The sequence below is a fragment of the Aquarana catesbeiana genome, linkage group LG04 (assembly GCF_042186555.1).
Source record: "Aquarana catesbeiana isolate 2022-GZ linkage group LG04, ASM4218655v1, whole genome shotgun sequence".
Classification (NCBI taxonomy): domain Eukaryota; kingdom Metazoa; phylum Chordata; class Amphibia; order Anura; family Ranidae; genus Aquarana; species Aquarana catesbeiana.
This window is the reverse complement of record NC_133327.1, coordinates 299,974,306-299,992,234: the sequence shown is the minus strand read 5'-3', so window position 1 is coordinate 299,992,234 and position 17,929 is coordinate 299,974,306. Positions and strand designations below refer to the sequence as shown.

At 46.8% G+C, this 17,929-nt stretch overlaps 1 long non-coding RNA gene across 1 annotated transcript in view; it reads right to left on the bottom strand.

The window, feature by feature from the left end:
* Window positions 1–388: 388 nt before the first annotated feature.
* The window catches only part of LOC141141502 (uncharacterized), a 42,236-nt gene continuing 24,695 nt past the window's right edge, over window positions 389–17,929 (bottom strand). Inside the window, exon 3 of the long non-coding RNA XR_012244106.1 lies at window positions 389–523. This is a non-coding gene — a long non-coding RNA (uncharacterized lncRNA). The remainder of the gene's footprint in view (window positions 524–17,929) is intronic.

The window sequence follows — 17,929 nt, the reverse complement described above, 5'->3', positions numbered from 1 at the left end:
ACATAACAAGTGGCTGAGAAACTGGCGCAGAAAGGAGGGATTTGGGTTCCTGGAGAACTGGACAATTTTTTGGCTCTATAGCAGGGACAGACTGCACCTAAATGGGGAGGTTGCAGCTCTGTTGGGAGAGAAGATGGCCAAAAAGTCGGAGGAACTTTTAAACTAGGTGCTGGGATCAGAGAAAGCTATACCTGGCACTGACTAAAGGTCAGAGGGTGCTACTGGGGGCAATATAGTGTAACTAGAATACCTAAATCCAAGGTAAATAGGTTGGCAGAATCCAATTGTAACCTCAGAACAACTAAGAAGGAAATAATATGCACCCGTACAATGTCAAGATCTAGTCTGCAGTTTTCTGTTTGTGAAATTCTTACCTCTTTTCTGCAGTGTTTCTGCTAGATTTGTGATTCAATTCACATGCGCTGCCAGCTTCTGTATTCAACTCTGGGTGCTGCCTGTTCCACTGTGGCATTTTAGTTATTTTCCTTCTATCACTTCTTGTCCCACCTCTTAGTCTTCTTCCCTGTGTATCAATATAAAATGGATGAACTGAAGATGTTGATTCATGAGGAGAATTTTGACATGGTGTTATCAGAAACTTGGTTTGTAAGCTTACATGACTGGTTAGAAGAGGGGAAAGGATGTGCTGGTATGTCAAGAATGATTTGCTACTTCCAGTTCCAGTGCCACATGAGGAGGTGAGCAGAACCAGCTTCCACTGTACGCCTCACATAATCGACACATAAAGCCAGCTGATGCTTCAGGGTGACCCCCCTCTGTCTCTGCTGTCTAATGGGACCCCCATGGACCACTCTGTAGAGCAATCTCACACCCGCTCTGTCTCCTCCATGCTACAACCCTCGGGAGACACAGCGGCAGACACAGCCAAAATGGCGGCCACGTGCACCAGAGACACTGCAGTCTCCAGCAGTGCCGAGACACAGATCTTGCCTCTCCTGCAGGCATGGTGCAGGCTTTAATCACCCTCCTTGCCTCTACTCTAACTGCCACAGTGGACACTGCAGTGCAAGGGGGACTGGGGCAGCTCCACATTTAAAACCAGGCACAGGCTCAGAGGCTCTCTCATGTAGAGGAGCAGATTTCTTCATTAGAAGATGAGACCACAGCTAGCTCTGCTATGCTAGCATGCGTCTCCACTTCTAACAGGGACATATGGGAAAAGCTGGAGAATCACGCACAAAGAAATAATCTGCGTATTATATGTTTGCCAGAGTCAGTATCCAATGCCCAGCTCATGAATGTTTGCACTAAAATCATCCCTTAGCAACTGGGCCTTTGCATTCCCTGCACCATCGAGCGTGCTCATCGCATTGGTCAGCATACAGAAAATCGCACCAAACCTCGCCATGTCATTGTCAGATATCTTAACTATGCTGATAAAAATGCCATTATGCAGAAATTTTTTGCCGTTCACGTTCTCTATCCACTGATGATGCAAACCTACTGCTCTTTGCAGACTACTCGGTAGAGGTGATGAAACAACGCAAGGCGTTCTTTGTAATCTGCTCGACACTACACAACAATCAAGTTAAGTTCACCCTAGCCTATCCAGCAGTCTTATATGTTCACTCTCCCACTACTTGCAGACTATTATACAACCCTATACTCTGAGGACTCGCCTGACCAAACATCACTAACCAAGATCCATCTACTTAAACTCAAGCAGAGCACTCAATGCTCCCATTTCTGTTGAAGACATCCAGCTGACTATTAAATCTCTGGCATCTGCCAAAGCAAGGGGCCCAGATGGCTACACAGGTGGATGCTATAAATTGACATAAGACTTTATCCCTGGCACTCTGAAACATGTCTTCACCGCTGTGTGGGATGGTGGCCCTTATCATCCTATAGGAACGCAGGCCCACATTAGACTAATCTTCAAAAAAGCAAGGACCCCCTACACCTGGGTTCCAATCTCCCTGATGAATGTAGACGTTAAAAAGCCTCTATCCAGGTTACTCAATTTGTCTGATGGTGTCAGTGGCATCACTAGGGATGAGCCAAATATCCCAGGTTCTGTTTGCACCAGAACATACAAACAGGCAAAAAATTTGGAAGAACACGCAAACACCGTTAAAGTCTATGGGACACGAACATGAAAAATCAAAAGTGCTAATTTTAAAGGCTTTTATGCAAGTTATTGTCATAAAAAGCATTTGGGGATCCGGGGCCTACCCCAGGGGACATGTATCAATGCAAAACATTTTTTTTAAAACGGCTGTTTTTTCGGGAGCAGTGATTTTTTTTAATGCTTAAAGTGAAAACAATAAAAATGAAATATTCCTTTAAATATCGTGCCTGTAGTATGCCTGTAAAGTGGTGCATTTTTCTAGTGTTTAGAACAATACCGCAGCAAAATGACATTTCTAAAAGGAAAAATTGTCATTTAAAACTGATCGCGGCTGTAATGAATTGTCGGGTCTCAGAAATATAGATACAACTCATTGAAACAAACAGCATGGTATCCATCCAGTCCATTACCAGGCCCTTTGGGTCTGGTATGAATATTAAGGGGAACCCCAAACCAAAATTTAAAAAAAAAATGGCGTGGGGGTCCCATTAAAATCCATACCAGGCCCTTCAGTTCTGATATGGAAATTAAGGGGAACCCTGCGCCAAAATTAAATAAAAATGGTGCAGGGTCCCCCCAAAATCCATACCAGACCCTTATACGAGCACGCAACCTGGCAGGCTGCAGGAAAAGAGGGGGGACGAGAGAGCGCCCCCCCCCCAAAAAAAATCTTCTATTGTGTCTATTCGGATGTGAACCACCATCTTCCCCATCATCAAAAGCAGGACCACTTAACCTTACACAATGAACTCATATAAGTCTCCTAGTTGCTCGCAGGATGATCATGTCCCATTGGATTAAATCAGTACCACCCAACCTCCTGGAAGTGAAACAGGCAATTCTATCGCTCTTCAACCTTTGCAAGATTGCATAAATCAGGTCATGTTCACCCAAAAGGAACTGCAGTATCTCGTGTATCCATTTCGCTTCACGGATTGGGATCTTAGGCGAGACCTCACCAACTCTAGGTAAACTTAAAGTGACCAACTTGTCTGACCCCTCCATCTTCCTACCACCCTAGAGCCACCACGCCCTCATGAAGCTCTTTGGCAACCAAAGAATTTTTCTCCAAGACAGGTAACCTTTTCCATTGATATTATTGTTATTATGCCATTCTCTGAGACCACCACTTAGATACACCAAATGTTGCATCCACTCCTAAAGGTATTAATGTTCACTATGTCATTTTGCTTTGAAATGCTATGCCATATTATTGTTTATGGGTAAATATGCTTCCCCTGTCACCTTCCCCTTTCCCTCCTCCCTCCGCATGGTCCCCCTCCCTTATCCATGTTCAAATTTTGCTTTTCTTTTTTGTTCACAATTTTGTGTCAGGGCTATTAAGCTCTATATTATGTACATTTACCTCTTATTGTACTGTGAAAATCTCAATAAATATTTTTCAAAAAAGAATGATTTGCTAGAGAACATGGGGGTCATCACTGCCAATGCAACCAGGGAGAAGATGGAATCCTTGTGGCTGGGGCTTCAAAGGGAAAAAACTAATGGGAAATTAATAGTGGGCATATGCTACAGGCCCCCTAACCTAAAGGATGAGGAGGAGTTTGATCTCGTGAAACAGTTAGGAATGGCAGCGAGGCAGGATAATGTTATTTTAATTGGGGACTTTATTATCCAGATATTGGCTGGGCAGGCAGAACTGCTCACCCATTTAAGGTGCGTCATTTGTTAAATGTCTTGCAGGACAACCTCATGTGTCAGTGGGTGGATGGCCTGACTGGAAATAATGCATTGCTAGATCTACTAAGTACAAATACCACACATCTTATTGCAGATGTGGAAATAAAGGACAATGTATTAAACAGCAATCAAAGGGTAATTACATTCCATGTAAACCATAGGAAACTGAGGCACGAGGGTGGTGCAAGAACACTGAATTTCAAAAAAGCTAGGGCAATAAGGTAATAAGGGCAGCTAAAATAGACCACAAGTGACACAGAAGAGGAAATCAGAGGAGAGCACAAAAAAATCCTCCCAATTTTATTTTTTATATATTAATAATAAGAAAGCGAAGTCAGAGCATATGGGCCCCATTAAGGATGATCAGGGGGAGTTGGTTACAAATGACAAGGAGAAAGCAACTGTACTAAATGCATTCTTCTCCTCAGTTCTTACAAAGGAAAAAAGGAGGGGCATAGTAATCAAGACTGTATTGTTAGTCACACAACAAGGAATGTACTCTTGTGGCTAACAGAAGCCAGTGTCCAAAAAAGAGTTAACTCAAATAAATCCCCAGGACCTAATGGCTTACACCCAAGAATCCTTAAAGAACTTAGCCAGGTTACCAGGTAACCAGGTCAGACCATTATTACTTAATAACTAGAATGGTACCAGCTGACTGCTGAAAAGCCAACAGGATACTCATATTTAACTACTTCTGGACTGCCCGCCGTCGTTGTACGTCGGCTGTTTGAAGTGAAATACCATTGTTATGGCAGCAGATAGCTGCCATAACCCCAGTATCCTCTTCATCAGCCGGTGGTCCGCTTTCAGATAATAGTGGTCTCTGAAGCGGATTTGCCGTGAGATCACTTTTATCAGGGGCGGGAGAGGGACCCCCCTCCCGCAGAGCTCCGGTCGTCTCCCCTGCTTACCGGAGCCATCGTAGCGGTGGAGACGATCGCATCCTTCCCCCTAACAGGCCTGGAGCCAAGTAAGGGAAAGATGGCCCCCACTTTTTTTCTTGTAATAGGAATAAAAGAGACCTAATTTTATTTTTTTAAAGGACAGTGCAAACGCATACGTAACGCTGCATGTGTACACATGTTCAAACCACACATGGGAGGTATCGCCGCGATCGTTAGAATGAGAGAAATAATTCTAGCAAAAGTCCTCCTCTAACTCAAAACTGGTAACCTGTAGAAATTTTTAAATGTTGCCTATGGAGATTTTTAAGGGTCATAGTTTGACGCCATTCCACGAGCGGGCGCAATTTTGAAGCATGACATGTTGGCTATCAATTTAGCGTAACATTATCTTTCAATATAAAAAAATTTGTGCTAACTTTTCTGCTGTCTTATTTTTTAAATCAAAAAAGTGTATTTTTTCCAAACAAATTGCGCTTGTAAGACAGCTGTGTAAATACAGTGTGACAAAGAGTTGCAACGACCGCCACCCGAGGGAGATGTCCGACCTTTTAGATCGGATAGCCCTCGGGTGGCTGTTGGATAGGGAGAGAGAGGCTTTGGTTAGACCCATCACAAAGGAAGAGATCCAGAAGATTATACATACCTTTTCGAAGGGAAAGGCTCCAGGGCCCCGATGGAATTCCTATCAAATTCTATATAAAGTATGGGGATTTTTTTGCCCTAAAATGGCACATATAGCTCTTATACATAAGGAAAATGAAAGATCCAAAAGTATGTGCTTCATACCCACCAATAGCATTATTGAATATGGACTTTAAAATATTGACGAAAATACTGACATTGAGAATACAACCTTTGTTAACAACTATCATTGACTTGGACCAGACAGAATTTATGCCCCATGAAAGCACAGACATTCATCTACATAGACTCCATACTAATATACATGCGCAGCATATTAATGAGGGGTCTAGAACGGTGGCCTCTCTGGATATAGAAAAGGCCTTCGATACTATTGAATGGCCTTTTTTATGGGAAATACTCAGAAGAATGGGATTTCCATTATAGGGCGTACACACGGTCAGACTTTGTTCGGACATTCCGACAACAAAATCCTAGGTTTTTTTCCGACGGATGTTGGCTCAAACTTGTTTTGTCTACACACGGTCGCACAAAGTTGTCGGAAAATCCGATCGTTCTAAACGCGGTGACGTAAAACACGTACGTCAGGACTATAAACGGGGCAGTGGCCAATAGCTTTCATCTCTTTATTTATTCTGAGCATGCGTGGCACTTTGTCCGTCGGATTTGTGTACACACGATCGGAATTTCCGACAACGGATTTTGTTGTCGGAAAATTTTATCTCCTGGTCTCCAACTTTGTGTGTCGGAAAATCCGATGGAAAATGTCCGATGGAGCCCACACACGGTCAGAATTTCCAACAACACGCTCCGATCGGACATTTTCCATCGGAAAATCCGACCGTGTGTACGGGGCATAAGTGTTTAGTAATTGGATTCAAACATTATACTACAATCCTATGTCAGCGGTTAAGCCGGGGGGAAGATTTTCAACCTTTTTCCATCTATATAGAGGAACGCGGCAGGGCTGCCCCCTCTCTCCGGCCCTTTTTGCTATAGCAATCGAGCCAGTGGCAGAGGCCCTTCGGACTTCCCTAGATATTTGGGGATTACAAATAGGGGGGGCTGGAGGAGAGGGTAGCCCTATATGCGGACGATATTTTGCTCTTTTTGGGTGACGCTGGGCCAACTTTGCAGGGAGCCTTAGATTCGCTAAACACATATTTGTCATATATAGAGCTTAAGGTAAATTGTGGTAAATCCCTAATGTTTGCCGTTGATCAAGGTGCAATAGATTCGGCCTCGCCAAATAAGCCACTGCAGTGGATAACGGTATTTAAATATCTTGGGATAGAGATTACACGACAGGTTAGTGATTTTTTTATGTTTAACTAGTTGTCATCTGCCCACCGTTAAATGACGGCTGGGCGATGTGGCTCTCGTTCTGGGATGGCCCCAAAACGGTCGCTCTTGCGTGCCCGCGGGTGATCGTGGCTGCACCGTGTTGCTAGGACATGGCGCGACCCCGATCTCTGTAACGAGCTGCATCCGCGGCTCTTTAACCATGTGATTGGCTGTGTTCAATCACAGCCGGTCACAGGTAAACAAGGAAGTGCCGGTAATCGGTGCTCCTCACCTCACACTGACAGAATGTGTGGCGAGGAGAGCCGATCAGCGGCATCTCCACACAGGGGGACATGTAGGAATGTAATCAGGGCACTGATCATCAGTGTCCTGATTACAATATAGTAAAACAGTGTCACCATACAGTGCCCACCAGTGCCCACCAATGCCAGCAATCAGTGCACACCAGTGGCAGTCAGTGCCCATTAGCGATGCCAGTCAGTGCTGGCAATCAGTGCCCATCACTGCTGTCGATCAATGACCATCAATGTTGCCCATCAGTGCCACCCATCAATGCCCATCAGTGCCCATCAGTACTGCCTATCCATGCCACCTATCCCTGCTGCCTATCAGTGCCCACCAGCACCGCCTATCATTGCCAATCAGTGGCACCTATCAGTGCTCATCAGTGCCACATATCAGTGCCACCTATCATTGCCCATAAGTGTAGCATATTAGTGCCTCCTCATCAGTGCCACCTCCTCAGTGCCCATAAGTGCCACCTCATCAATGCCCACCAGTTCAGCCTATCAATGCCCATCAGTGCCGCCTCATTAGTGTACATCAGTAAAGGCAAAAAATTACTTAGTTACAAAATTTACTGACAGAAAAAAGTAAAAAACATTTTTTTTTTCAAAATTTTTGGTCTTCTTTTTTGTAAAAAATAAAAAACCTAGCAGTGATTAAATACCACCAAAAGAAAGCTCTATTTGTGTGAAGAAAATGATAAAGAATTTGTTTGGGTACAGTGTAGCACGACGGCGCAATTGTCATTCAAAGTGTGACAGCGCTGAAAGCTGAAAAATGGCCTGCGCAGGAAGGGGGTGTAAGTGCCTGGTAGGCAAGTGGTTAACCTAAACCCAGCAGTAGAGGAAGTGAAGAAAAAGCTAAAAATATGGGAGACATTACCTCTATCGCTGTCAGATCGCATACATTTTATAAAGATGAAGCTTCTTTCTAAATTTCTATATTCATTCAGAAATTCACCACAGTGGATATTAAAAATTTTTTTTACGTAATTAAAATGGAAAATTCATATCAAAATACCGTAATTTTCCTTTCCTGATGGACTCCATGGCAGCAACGTGTGGGTTTAGTCCCGCCTCTACTATCCTATAGGACACTACTCCCATAAATATTTGCTCCCTGCCCACGGCCATGTTCAGTAACTAGCCTACACCAGCCATTAAATGTAGGGAGTGTGATTGCCTGGTTTTCATGGAAGACTGAGGTGACCTTGGGATTTGTCCCTAGCATCGGGATTAGGATCACTCTATCCGGAAAAAAAGTGAGAAAGGGTTCCTTTGAACCTAAGGACTGAATTTCAGAAATTCTCTTTGCCGAAGTTATGGCTATCAGAAAAGAAGTCTTGAGGATAAGCTCTCTGACTGAGAATGGCTTGTCAAGTTGTGAGAAGAAATCAAGAACTAGTGGTAGATCCCATTTGAGGAATCTAGGTTTCCTCTGCGGCCTGAGCCTAACTGCCCCCTTGAAAAATTGTTGGACCAAAGGGTGCTTGGCCCATGTGATTCCGGAGAAGGCTGAAATTGCTGACACCTGAACACGGAGAGCACTAACAGACAAAAGGATATCCAGTCCTGTTTGCAGGAAACTTTTTTTTTTCAAAAAGTTTTATTAAGTTTTAACAAATTAACAGGTAGTATGCAATACACGTCAATATTCAAAACACAAGAATTGAAGACATAAGTATTGATCATTGTCATGAGTATACATAACTTAAGAATAATACATGTCTCGGTAACAGAAGAAAAAGGAGGAGTAGAATGAAACATAAATGATAACATTTAAGTGTGATTAATTGTTGCGAGACACCAAGGGGTTTATATGTGGGATTGTCAATATGCATAGAGAATGATGAATTTAGTAATCAAGAAGGCTAGTGTCACATACCTGACAGGTTTTGAGCCCGAAGTGCAGAGAAGGACCTCCCTTACAGCTCCCATTCCTGTTCCTCTGGAATGGAGACAGAAGGCCAGGAGTGAGGAGTGGTATGGGTGCCTGGCAGGATCGACAGTCACCGGAAGTTCAGGAGTGGTGGCACCCTCTGGATCCAGAAGCAGAAGAGGAAGCTGGAATGCAGAGAGGACCCGGAGCCACAGCAGGTAAGGAAGCAGGTAAGTAAGCAGGACTGGAACCAGGAACAAAGCAGCAGGTAGTAGCCTGGAACGCTGGACTGGAACCAGGAGCAAGCAGCAGGTAGTAGCCTGGAACGCTGGACTGGAACCAGGAACAAAGCAGCAGGTATTAGCCTGGAACGCTGGACTGGAACCAGGAACAAGCAGCAGGTAGTAGCCTGGAACGCTGGACTGGAACCAGGAACAAGCAGCAGGTAGTAGCCTGGATCACTGGACTGGAAGCTGAAACAAGCCGCAGGTAGTAGCCTGGAACGCTGGACTGGAACCAGGAACAAGGCAGCAGGTAGTAGACTGGAACGCTGGACTGGAACCAGGAACAAGGCAGCAGGTAGTAGGCTGGATGCTGGACTGGAACCAGGAACAAGGCAGCAGGTAGTAGGCTGGATGCTGGACTGGAACCAGGAACAAGGCAGCAGGTAGTAGACTGGAACGCTGGACTGGAACCAGGAACAAGGCAGCAGGTAGTAGACTGGATACAGGTATCAGACTGAGGGATGGTCAAACAAGCCGGAGGTCGGTATCGGTCAAACAGCAGAGGTACCAGGGACAACACAGAGGGATGGTCAGGCAAGCCAAGAGGGTCTGGTGCAGGCGGATAGCAGGATGGTCTAACAGGAAGCCGGGTCAGATAGCAGAGTACACAGGTCAGATCAGGTTAAGGCACACGGAACGCTGTAGAGCAGACAGCGGGGATAGAGTGTGACAGGCCGGTTTAAATAGCCCGCCTGGCACTAGCGGGAGTGCGCGCGCGCGTGCCCGTGCGTGACAGCACCCGTGAATGCGCAGTGGAACCCGCGGCCGTGTCCCCCTGAGTCTGGATCGCTGATTACTGGCAGGATCTTCATGACAGCTAGTGTTGATCAGTGTGGTGAAATGAAATAAATGTGAAAATCGGGGTTTATAGGAAGGCTATGTCTACACCGTCAAAGACCATCCCAAGTACCATTCACCCCTATAGGGACCTCGCTGTGAATGATAGGGGGTCTAAACAGAAAAAAATAATAAAATTATGTCAAGTTTGGACGGTGTGGCAGGGCCCAACACGGAATCCCGATAGGAAGTCAAATTGTCAGGGGGGGGTAGGGGGATGGGGGGTCCAGTGACCTTTCGGGAGTGTACCTATACCTGAATACTGAGGTGGTTCAAAGTATTGCGGGGGAGGCCAGTAGGGAGCCTCTTAAGGCCATGGTAGTGACAGGTGAGCGCATTCAGGGTAAAGAGGTGGTGTGGGAAAGGTGTAGGGAGTGGTGGGCGTAGGTGTTGGGTGCATGGAGCGTGAGGTCTGGGAGCAGAGAATAGTTCAGTGAGTTCAAGGTAGGGGAGGTAGCATAGCAGGTGGAGCGGTTTGTGCCATGGACTGCCTGTCGTGTAGCCAGCATGCCCATGTGACAGTAAATTTGATTGGGTTGTCGGCTTGGCTTATGAGTTTTTCCATGTCTGCTATTCTGTCTACCAGACAGATCCAATCTATCACCGTGGGGGGTGTAGTATTCCTCCACAGAGCTGGGACACATAAGTTGGCTGCATTAATGAGGTGAAGCAATAGGGATTTTTTGTAAGAACCAGTGGATTCAGGGGTATGATGTAGTAGATAGCGTGCAGGGGAAAAGGTTGGTGAGTAGGTGGTAATGTGGGAGATCAGTTGATGTATTTCTGATCAGAATGGCTGAATGAGAGGGCATTCCCACCAAGTGTGAAGAAGGGTGCCCCGAGCCGTGTTGCACCTCCAGCAAGTTGAGGGGACAGTGGGGTGGAAGTGATGGACCTTGTCGGGTGTCCTATACCATTCAGAGAACAGTTTATATCTGTTTTCTTGTGTTGAGACGTTGATTGAGCCTTTGTGAATGAGGGTGAATATGCGTTCCCATTCAGTGGGGTGAGATCTATGGATAGAGCCAATTCCCATTACCTTACTAGTTTTCATCTTTGACCTTGTGTTTTGAGAAAAGGAGGGAGTAAATTGAGGAAATTAAGTGACCCTGGGGTTCCGTACTGCTGCACATGAGTTCGAAGGGAGTGTAGTCCCTATGCCACAGAGAGGAAGGCTTGGACGCATTGAAAAAGTGTCTCGGGTTGTAGGTATTTGTAAAAGGGAATGGTGTAGTCAGGCAGTGTTGCGGAGAGTGCGAGGTAAGATAGGAATGTCCCATTTTGGAAAAAATGCTGTGCCCTGGCATGCAAGGTTCGTGTGTCAGGAGTCGGGTTTTTTAATGACGGGCCGGGGTGAATCCGGGGTTGTTTTCCAATGGGGTCATAGGGCCAGGAGAGGGTGTGATATCTAGCATTTTACAAGCAGGTTTGAAAAGTGATAGCGTGGCTCCAATGAGTGGGTGTGACGTGTAGTCAATGGGTACATATTTGTGGTCAATCCAGGGCAAGTTCGTTATTGGGATATTTGCGAAAGAATCCTCCAAAGTGATCCAGTCTTTGGTAAGGCGGTGTACATGTCAATCCACTAGCCTGGTCAGGTGGCATGCCCAATGATATTTTGGGAGGTCCGGGAGGCCTAGGCCTCCTAGCTGTTTGGGTAGAACCAACCTATCCCAGCTTAGTCGTGGGGTCTTGGAGGCCCAGATAAAGATCCTACATATATGTTTATAGGATGTGAAGAAAGAGATCGGTAGTTTAATGGGTATTGCTTGAAAGAGGTAGAGAAGTCTGGGCAAGATGTTCATTTTCAGTATGGTGATCCTGCTTAACCAAGAGAAGGAGCCCAGATGCCATGTCTGGAGGTCACCTTGGATGGACAGGAGCGTTGGTAAGAAGTTTCTGGCATAGAGATCACGCAAATTGGTTGGAATTTTGATTCCAAGATAAGATATTTCACGCGGTTCCCATCCAAATAGGAAGTTATTCTTACATTGTGTCACTGTAGCGGTCGGTAGGGTAATATTGAGTGCTTTTGATTTCTCAAAATTAATTTGAAGGTTGGATAGGGTTTTGAAAAGTGAAAAGTCTGCCGGAAGGATGGGGATGGTTGTGATAGGGTCAGTGAGAAAGAGCAGGATGTCATCCACATACGCGGCCATTTTATACTGCTTATGATTTATTTCTATGCCTCTGATGGCAGGGTTATCTCTCAGTCTTAGTAGAGATAGGGGGCAACCCTGACGGTTTCCATTGGATACAGAGAAGGCATCTGACAGGCCACCGTTAATCCTAATTTTAGCCGTCGGGGAGGAGTATAAAGCCAGGATCATTTGTAGCATTCGGGGGGGTAGGCCCAAGGCCTGCAACGTAGCTTCCATATAGTCCCAGGCCACCCTGTCGAATGCCTTCTCTGCAACAAGGGAGAGGAAAAAGCCTCATGTGGAAGATTTGGAGAGCCAGTGGTGGATGTTTAGGGCTTTGGTGGTGTTGTCCCTAGCTTCTCTGCCTGGGACAAAAACAGCCTAGTCTATTGAGACAAAATTCAGGGAAAAGGGGAGAATGCGGCTCGCCAACCCTTTGACGTAAAGTTTTAGGTCCAAATTTAGTAGCAAGATTGGGCGGTAATTGGACACTAATGTGGGGTCTTTGCCCTGCTTGGGGATGAGTGTGATGTGTGCTTCAAGGATCTCCCTGTGGGTGGTAGTTTGGTGAGAGATTGTTGAAGGCTCTGGTGAGATGAGGAATGAGAATAGTCGGGATGGATTTATAGTAGTTGATCGATAGGTCATCAAGACCGGGGCTTTTGCCCGACTTCATCTGCTTTAAGGCCGTGAGGATTTTGTTGACTGAGAGGGGCATGTCTAGTGCTAGTGAATCTTCCAGGTAGAGAGGGGTCAGACCGTATCGTGCTAAAAAGTCTGAGATGGTTGCCCTGCGGTCTACGTTGGTGTCAGTCTGTAGTGTGGATGGAGGTTGTATAATTTGGAGAAATATTGGACGAATATCGTATGTCCTCAGTGGTAACCAGGCAGTCTCCATAGGGGCGCTTGATTTTGGGAATCGTGTTGGCCGCTTTCTTGGTTTGGAGTGCCCTAGCTAAATGCTTACCGGCTTTGTTGCTAAATTCATAGTATAGCTTTTGTGTTAGAGAAAATTTGCGTTTCAGTGTGCTATTAAACGTTTCTAGGAGTTCCTCCCTTGCCTGAGTCAGGTCTGCCAAAGAAGAGGCAGCGAGGGACGCCTAATGTGTATGTTTGAGCGTGCGGATATGAGCAGTCAGTTCATCAATACGTGCCTTCTTAAGTTTATTACGTTGTGCTGCTAGGGACAGTAGTTCACCCAGATTGACACATTTATGTGCTGCCCATGTGACGGCAGGTGAAATGTCGTCTGAGGTATTTTCTGCAAAGAAGTTGGAAAGGCATGCGGTTATCCGGTGAATATTGGTAGCGTCAGTCAGTAGGGAATTATCGAGTCGCCAAATCTGTGCTCTAGGGAGGGCGGTTGGCAGTTGTAAAGTCATAGAGATGGGGTTATGGTCAGAGAGTACTGAGGGGTCAATAGTGGCGTTAATGAGATAGGGCAGGTCTGTCTGGGAGATAAAAAAGTGGTCCAATCTGGAATACTTGTTGTGCGGGGAAGAGAAGAAAGTAAAATCTTTTTCCTTGGGATTCATTGTGCGCCATGTGTCATTGAGCAGTAGGTTGCTAAGTTGCCATTTAATTGTACGTAAAGCTCTGTAGGTTAGGGAGGATGTTTCGCTTGAGGTGTCAATTGAGGGGGTGAGTGCCACATTAAAGTCTCCTCCAACGATCAGGGTACCTGATTGGAAGCTGGTGAGCAGTTGGAGAGTAGTACGGAAGAAGGTAACCTGTTTTGAGTTGGGGGCGTAAATATTGGCAATTGTGAGGGGTCTGTGATGTAGAGTGCTTTTCAGAAAAAGGAATCTCCCATTTGGGTCCCTTTGAACATCAGTAATCTGTATGGGGCAATGTTTAGAAATGAGAATGGTCATGCCTTTAGATTTCGCCTCTGTGTTGGAGGAATGATAGGCCATGGGGAAGTAGTTATTCTGTAATTTAGGGACGGCGTCCGTTCGGAAGTGTGTCTCCTGTATGAGTGCTATGTGGGTCTTTGATTATTGTAAGGTGTATAGAAGTTTAGACCTTTTTTCAGGGGTGTTGAGGCCCCTAATGTTGATTGAACATAGTTTAAGCTTTTGAATTTGAGGTTGTGCGCCGCCCAGTGGTTATCGGGTATCTGTTGCGGCTGCCGTGTGTGGGGGGTGATGTGGGTGGGGGGGAGGGAGGAGAGGGTCCGCAGTGCGTAAGGTAGGTGTGAATGCAGCCGGTGGGTCACTGGGAGAGAACCAATGAGGTGTGGAGTAATTTGTCCACAAGCCTCTGTAATGTACTGAATCGGTGGAGTACAGGACGTGGACAGGGAGACAGCACCCTGACACGTACCTGTGTGGGGGTTGACCAGAACTAAGGCAGTGAAGAGGGACTATGAAAAGGAGATAGTCCTCCACCACAGGGACATAGTAAGTAACAGGGGAGGTAGGTGCTAGTGGACTAATTCTAACAGGGTGTGAGGTAGAATCGCGGGACGGTGAGAGCCAGCAAACTAGCTGGAAGCGATAAGATGTGAGCAGAGAAACAGGAGGAAATGTCTGGAGGAAAAAGAAACACTACCAGACAATCGGTGGGACCACCAATCAGCCTGGACGTGGGAGGGGGGGAGGACTACTGTCCACTCCGCCCCCCCCAGGTCTGCTTGACCACAAACGTTGATGGTCAAGTGGGCTGAGAGCTGGTGCCTAAGCAGTAAAACATTAAATACAGCAAAGTATTCAGTGTAATTAAGACTTTCAGGTAGTGCAAGGCTGCCTTTCTAGAACCAGGAGGCAATCAAAGTTGAAAAATCACATTTGTCCATTGATACAATCAAAGTAAACCGTATAGTAATGCATTAAACAGAGGGTGATCGGTTGTTGAACAAACGGTACGAATAGAGCAGGTAGAAACATAGAAATGGTTAAGGAGCTGTGATATTATCATAGCCGTTCATTGAGGGGGAAAAAGGAGAGAAAAGTGCCTGCAGCTTGAGCCATACCCGCTCTGACCCGAGGGTACTGTGCGGTCGGTATGCTGCAACAGGGTCCATGTACTGGTAGGGCGGTGGGCGCAAATCAACCGCCATCGATGCTGGAACCAAGCAGCAATCCCAGTCTAAGTACTGGTATATGACGTCCAGATGGGAGTTGTAGATGTAGTTACCTCAAGGAGTGCATGTGGTCCCGCTAGTGGTGGGGGCTCAGGAGGCGATTCTTGAGCGAAGGGTAGAGCGGGTGCCCCAATCAGTGAAGGGCGACCCAGAGTTTGTACACTGGTCAGGCTGTGCAATAGAAACTCGGTCTTAGAGGTGGAGGCGGGGCGTTCCATGCCGTCTTTCCTGTGTGGGGTGGGGTCTTGTGTCGCAAAGTCTTGTGGTATTAGTAGTTCCAGAGTAAGAGCCTTGACGCTAGGCAGATTCTGGGAGCATGTGAGTGATATCTAACACCGCAGAGAAGAGAGAGCCATAGCTGTAGCGAAGCAGTAGTCCAAACTTTGTGGAAAGAAGCAGTGGCTCTCAGTTTCACAAAGGTTGGCTAAGGGGGTCAGAGTTTGTGAACGAGGGGCAAAACTTTAAGAATATGAGCCCATAACAAAATAAAATCCAAAAAGCAAGATGAAAGTAAAAGCTAAATAAAAGTCAAAGTTGACCAGTAGGAACCAGAAGAGGTAAACAGAAATCTGGGATATGAGAACATCAGATGGGAGCTAGCGGTACCTGGGCGAGGTAGTAGGGCTGGAATCCCAGTCTCCAGTGTGGGGGTTGATGTAATTCCTGAGGGCAGAAGGAGACCGTCTCCAGCGGTACTTGGTGTCCTGGGCGTCCATGGGTTCAGCTTGTGTCACGTCTTTCATTGAAGTTGGGCAGCGGAACGCTGCATACCAGTTAGGTACACTCATCAAGGGAATGCCGAGTGCACCGCAAGAAGTGAGGCAGGTCTTCAGGCACTTTGAGGAGGGCCATGTGGCCGTGGGCAGAAGCTGAGAGACAAAAAGGAACCTCCACTTATAAAGAATGCCCTTCTCCCGGAGCGTGTCCAGTAGGGGCTTCAGGTCTCGCCTGTGCTGCAGCGTAATGCCTGAGAGATCCTGATAAATTTGGATAGGAGTCCCTTCATGAAGGAGCTGCTGTCTGCCCCTCGCTTGTTTAATGATATTTTCTTTCAACTTGTAATCCACAATGCAGCAGATGATGTCACGCGGGGGGTCACTCTCTCTGCCTTTGGGTCGCAGAGTGCGGTGGATTCTCTTCAAGGCTATAGAAGTTTGAGGAGGACGACAGAGGAGGCCATTAAAGAGGCCCACAACAGCCTGAGATATTTGATCGCCTTTCCGGCATTCCTCGAATCCTGAGGTTATGAAGCTGACCTCTGTTGTCGAGGGCTGCTAAGTGGCGTTGCATGTCCCGCATCTACAGTGTATGTGAATCAATGCAGATTGTGGTAGAATGCAGGATCTCCTCATGGCGGTCTGTCACTTTCTTTACAGTGAGCACCCTGTCATGCAGTGCGCGTAGATCAAGTCTGAGCTCGGAGATGGCAGCAGAGAGGGTGTCCTTAATGTCATCCGTTATAGAACGTAAGTCCTGTATGTTTAGTTGAGGTTGGGGCATGAGTTCAATGCCGGAGCCATCCCCATTTGAGTGAATATGTGGAGGGGTAGAGAGTGTCGGTTCGGTCAATGGCAACTGCTGTGCCTGTGAATGTGAGTGCCCGGGGCGGGAAGGTGCCATATTCCCTCTTCCCATCCTAAACATCTCAGGGATGTGTTGGCTCTGAGTCCCGGATAGTTCCCTGGGGGAGCGAGATCGGGAGGCAGAGGAATTCCGTGAGGCAGTCCCCATCGTTAGAATGTCGTCCGTGTCAAAATTACCTCAGGTTTTAGGTAGTTTCTCCCTGTGGCGGCCGGAGCTCAGTTATTAGGCGACCGTCTTCATGCCAGGTCAGGCCACGCCCCCCTTTTTGCAGGAAACTTAAGACATCCTGCACTGCCGGAGCACTACAAGAGTTGGATCTGGAAGACATATGGTTTGTGAATTTTGCCCAAATCCTTTCATATACCCGATTTGTACTTCTTCTTCTTGCACTAAGGAGAGTGGGAATAACCTCTTCAGGGCAGCCTAGTGCCTCCAACCTTCCCCTCTCAAAAACCAGGTGTTAAGTACCTGGGATGTGAGCCTGACGTGTAGAGGAAGGCCTCTCGTACAACTCCAGCTCGCGGAATACTGGTAGTGATACAGCAGCCACAGGAGCATGGTGGGGTATGAGTGCCTGTAAACAGTTCAATAGTTCGTGTAGTAGCAGGCAGATAGTAGATGAGCTGACACGATGCTTGACTGGTGGCAGGCTGGGATGAACCACAGAGCAGTACCAGATGCAGGCTTGCAGGGCTGGGAGCTGTAGCAGGCTGGATGAGCGAGATGCAGGGTCAGACAGGCCGGGTCGGTAATAATCAGGCAGATCAGGCATAGACGGTAGGCAGAAGAGAGGTCAGGTCACAAGCCGAGTATTACTGGAAGATCAGCAGACAGAATCAGCAGGCAGGATCAGAGTCTATGGGAAGCCGGGATCAGAACAGGCAGCAGGCAATCACAGGTAACAACAAGCTGGATCAAAATCAGAGGTCACACAGGAAACAACACAGGAGCTGCAGACCAAACAGCAATGAACCTCTGTAGGAGCCCTGTTTAAATAGCCTGCCTGACTTCAGTATTAGTGACAGGTGTGTGTTGTTAAGTGCTAGTACGCATGCGTGCACGCCGGGCGCTTACATGGAAAGCCTGTCTTCCCTGACACCAGGTCTTTAGGTACAGGTGATCCGGGCAAGGATGTAGTCTCGATCCCTAAGAGAGAAGATCTGGTCTGGATGGCAAAGGAATCGGAT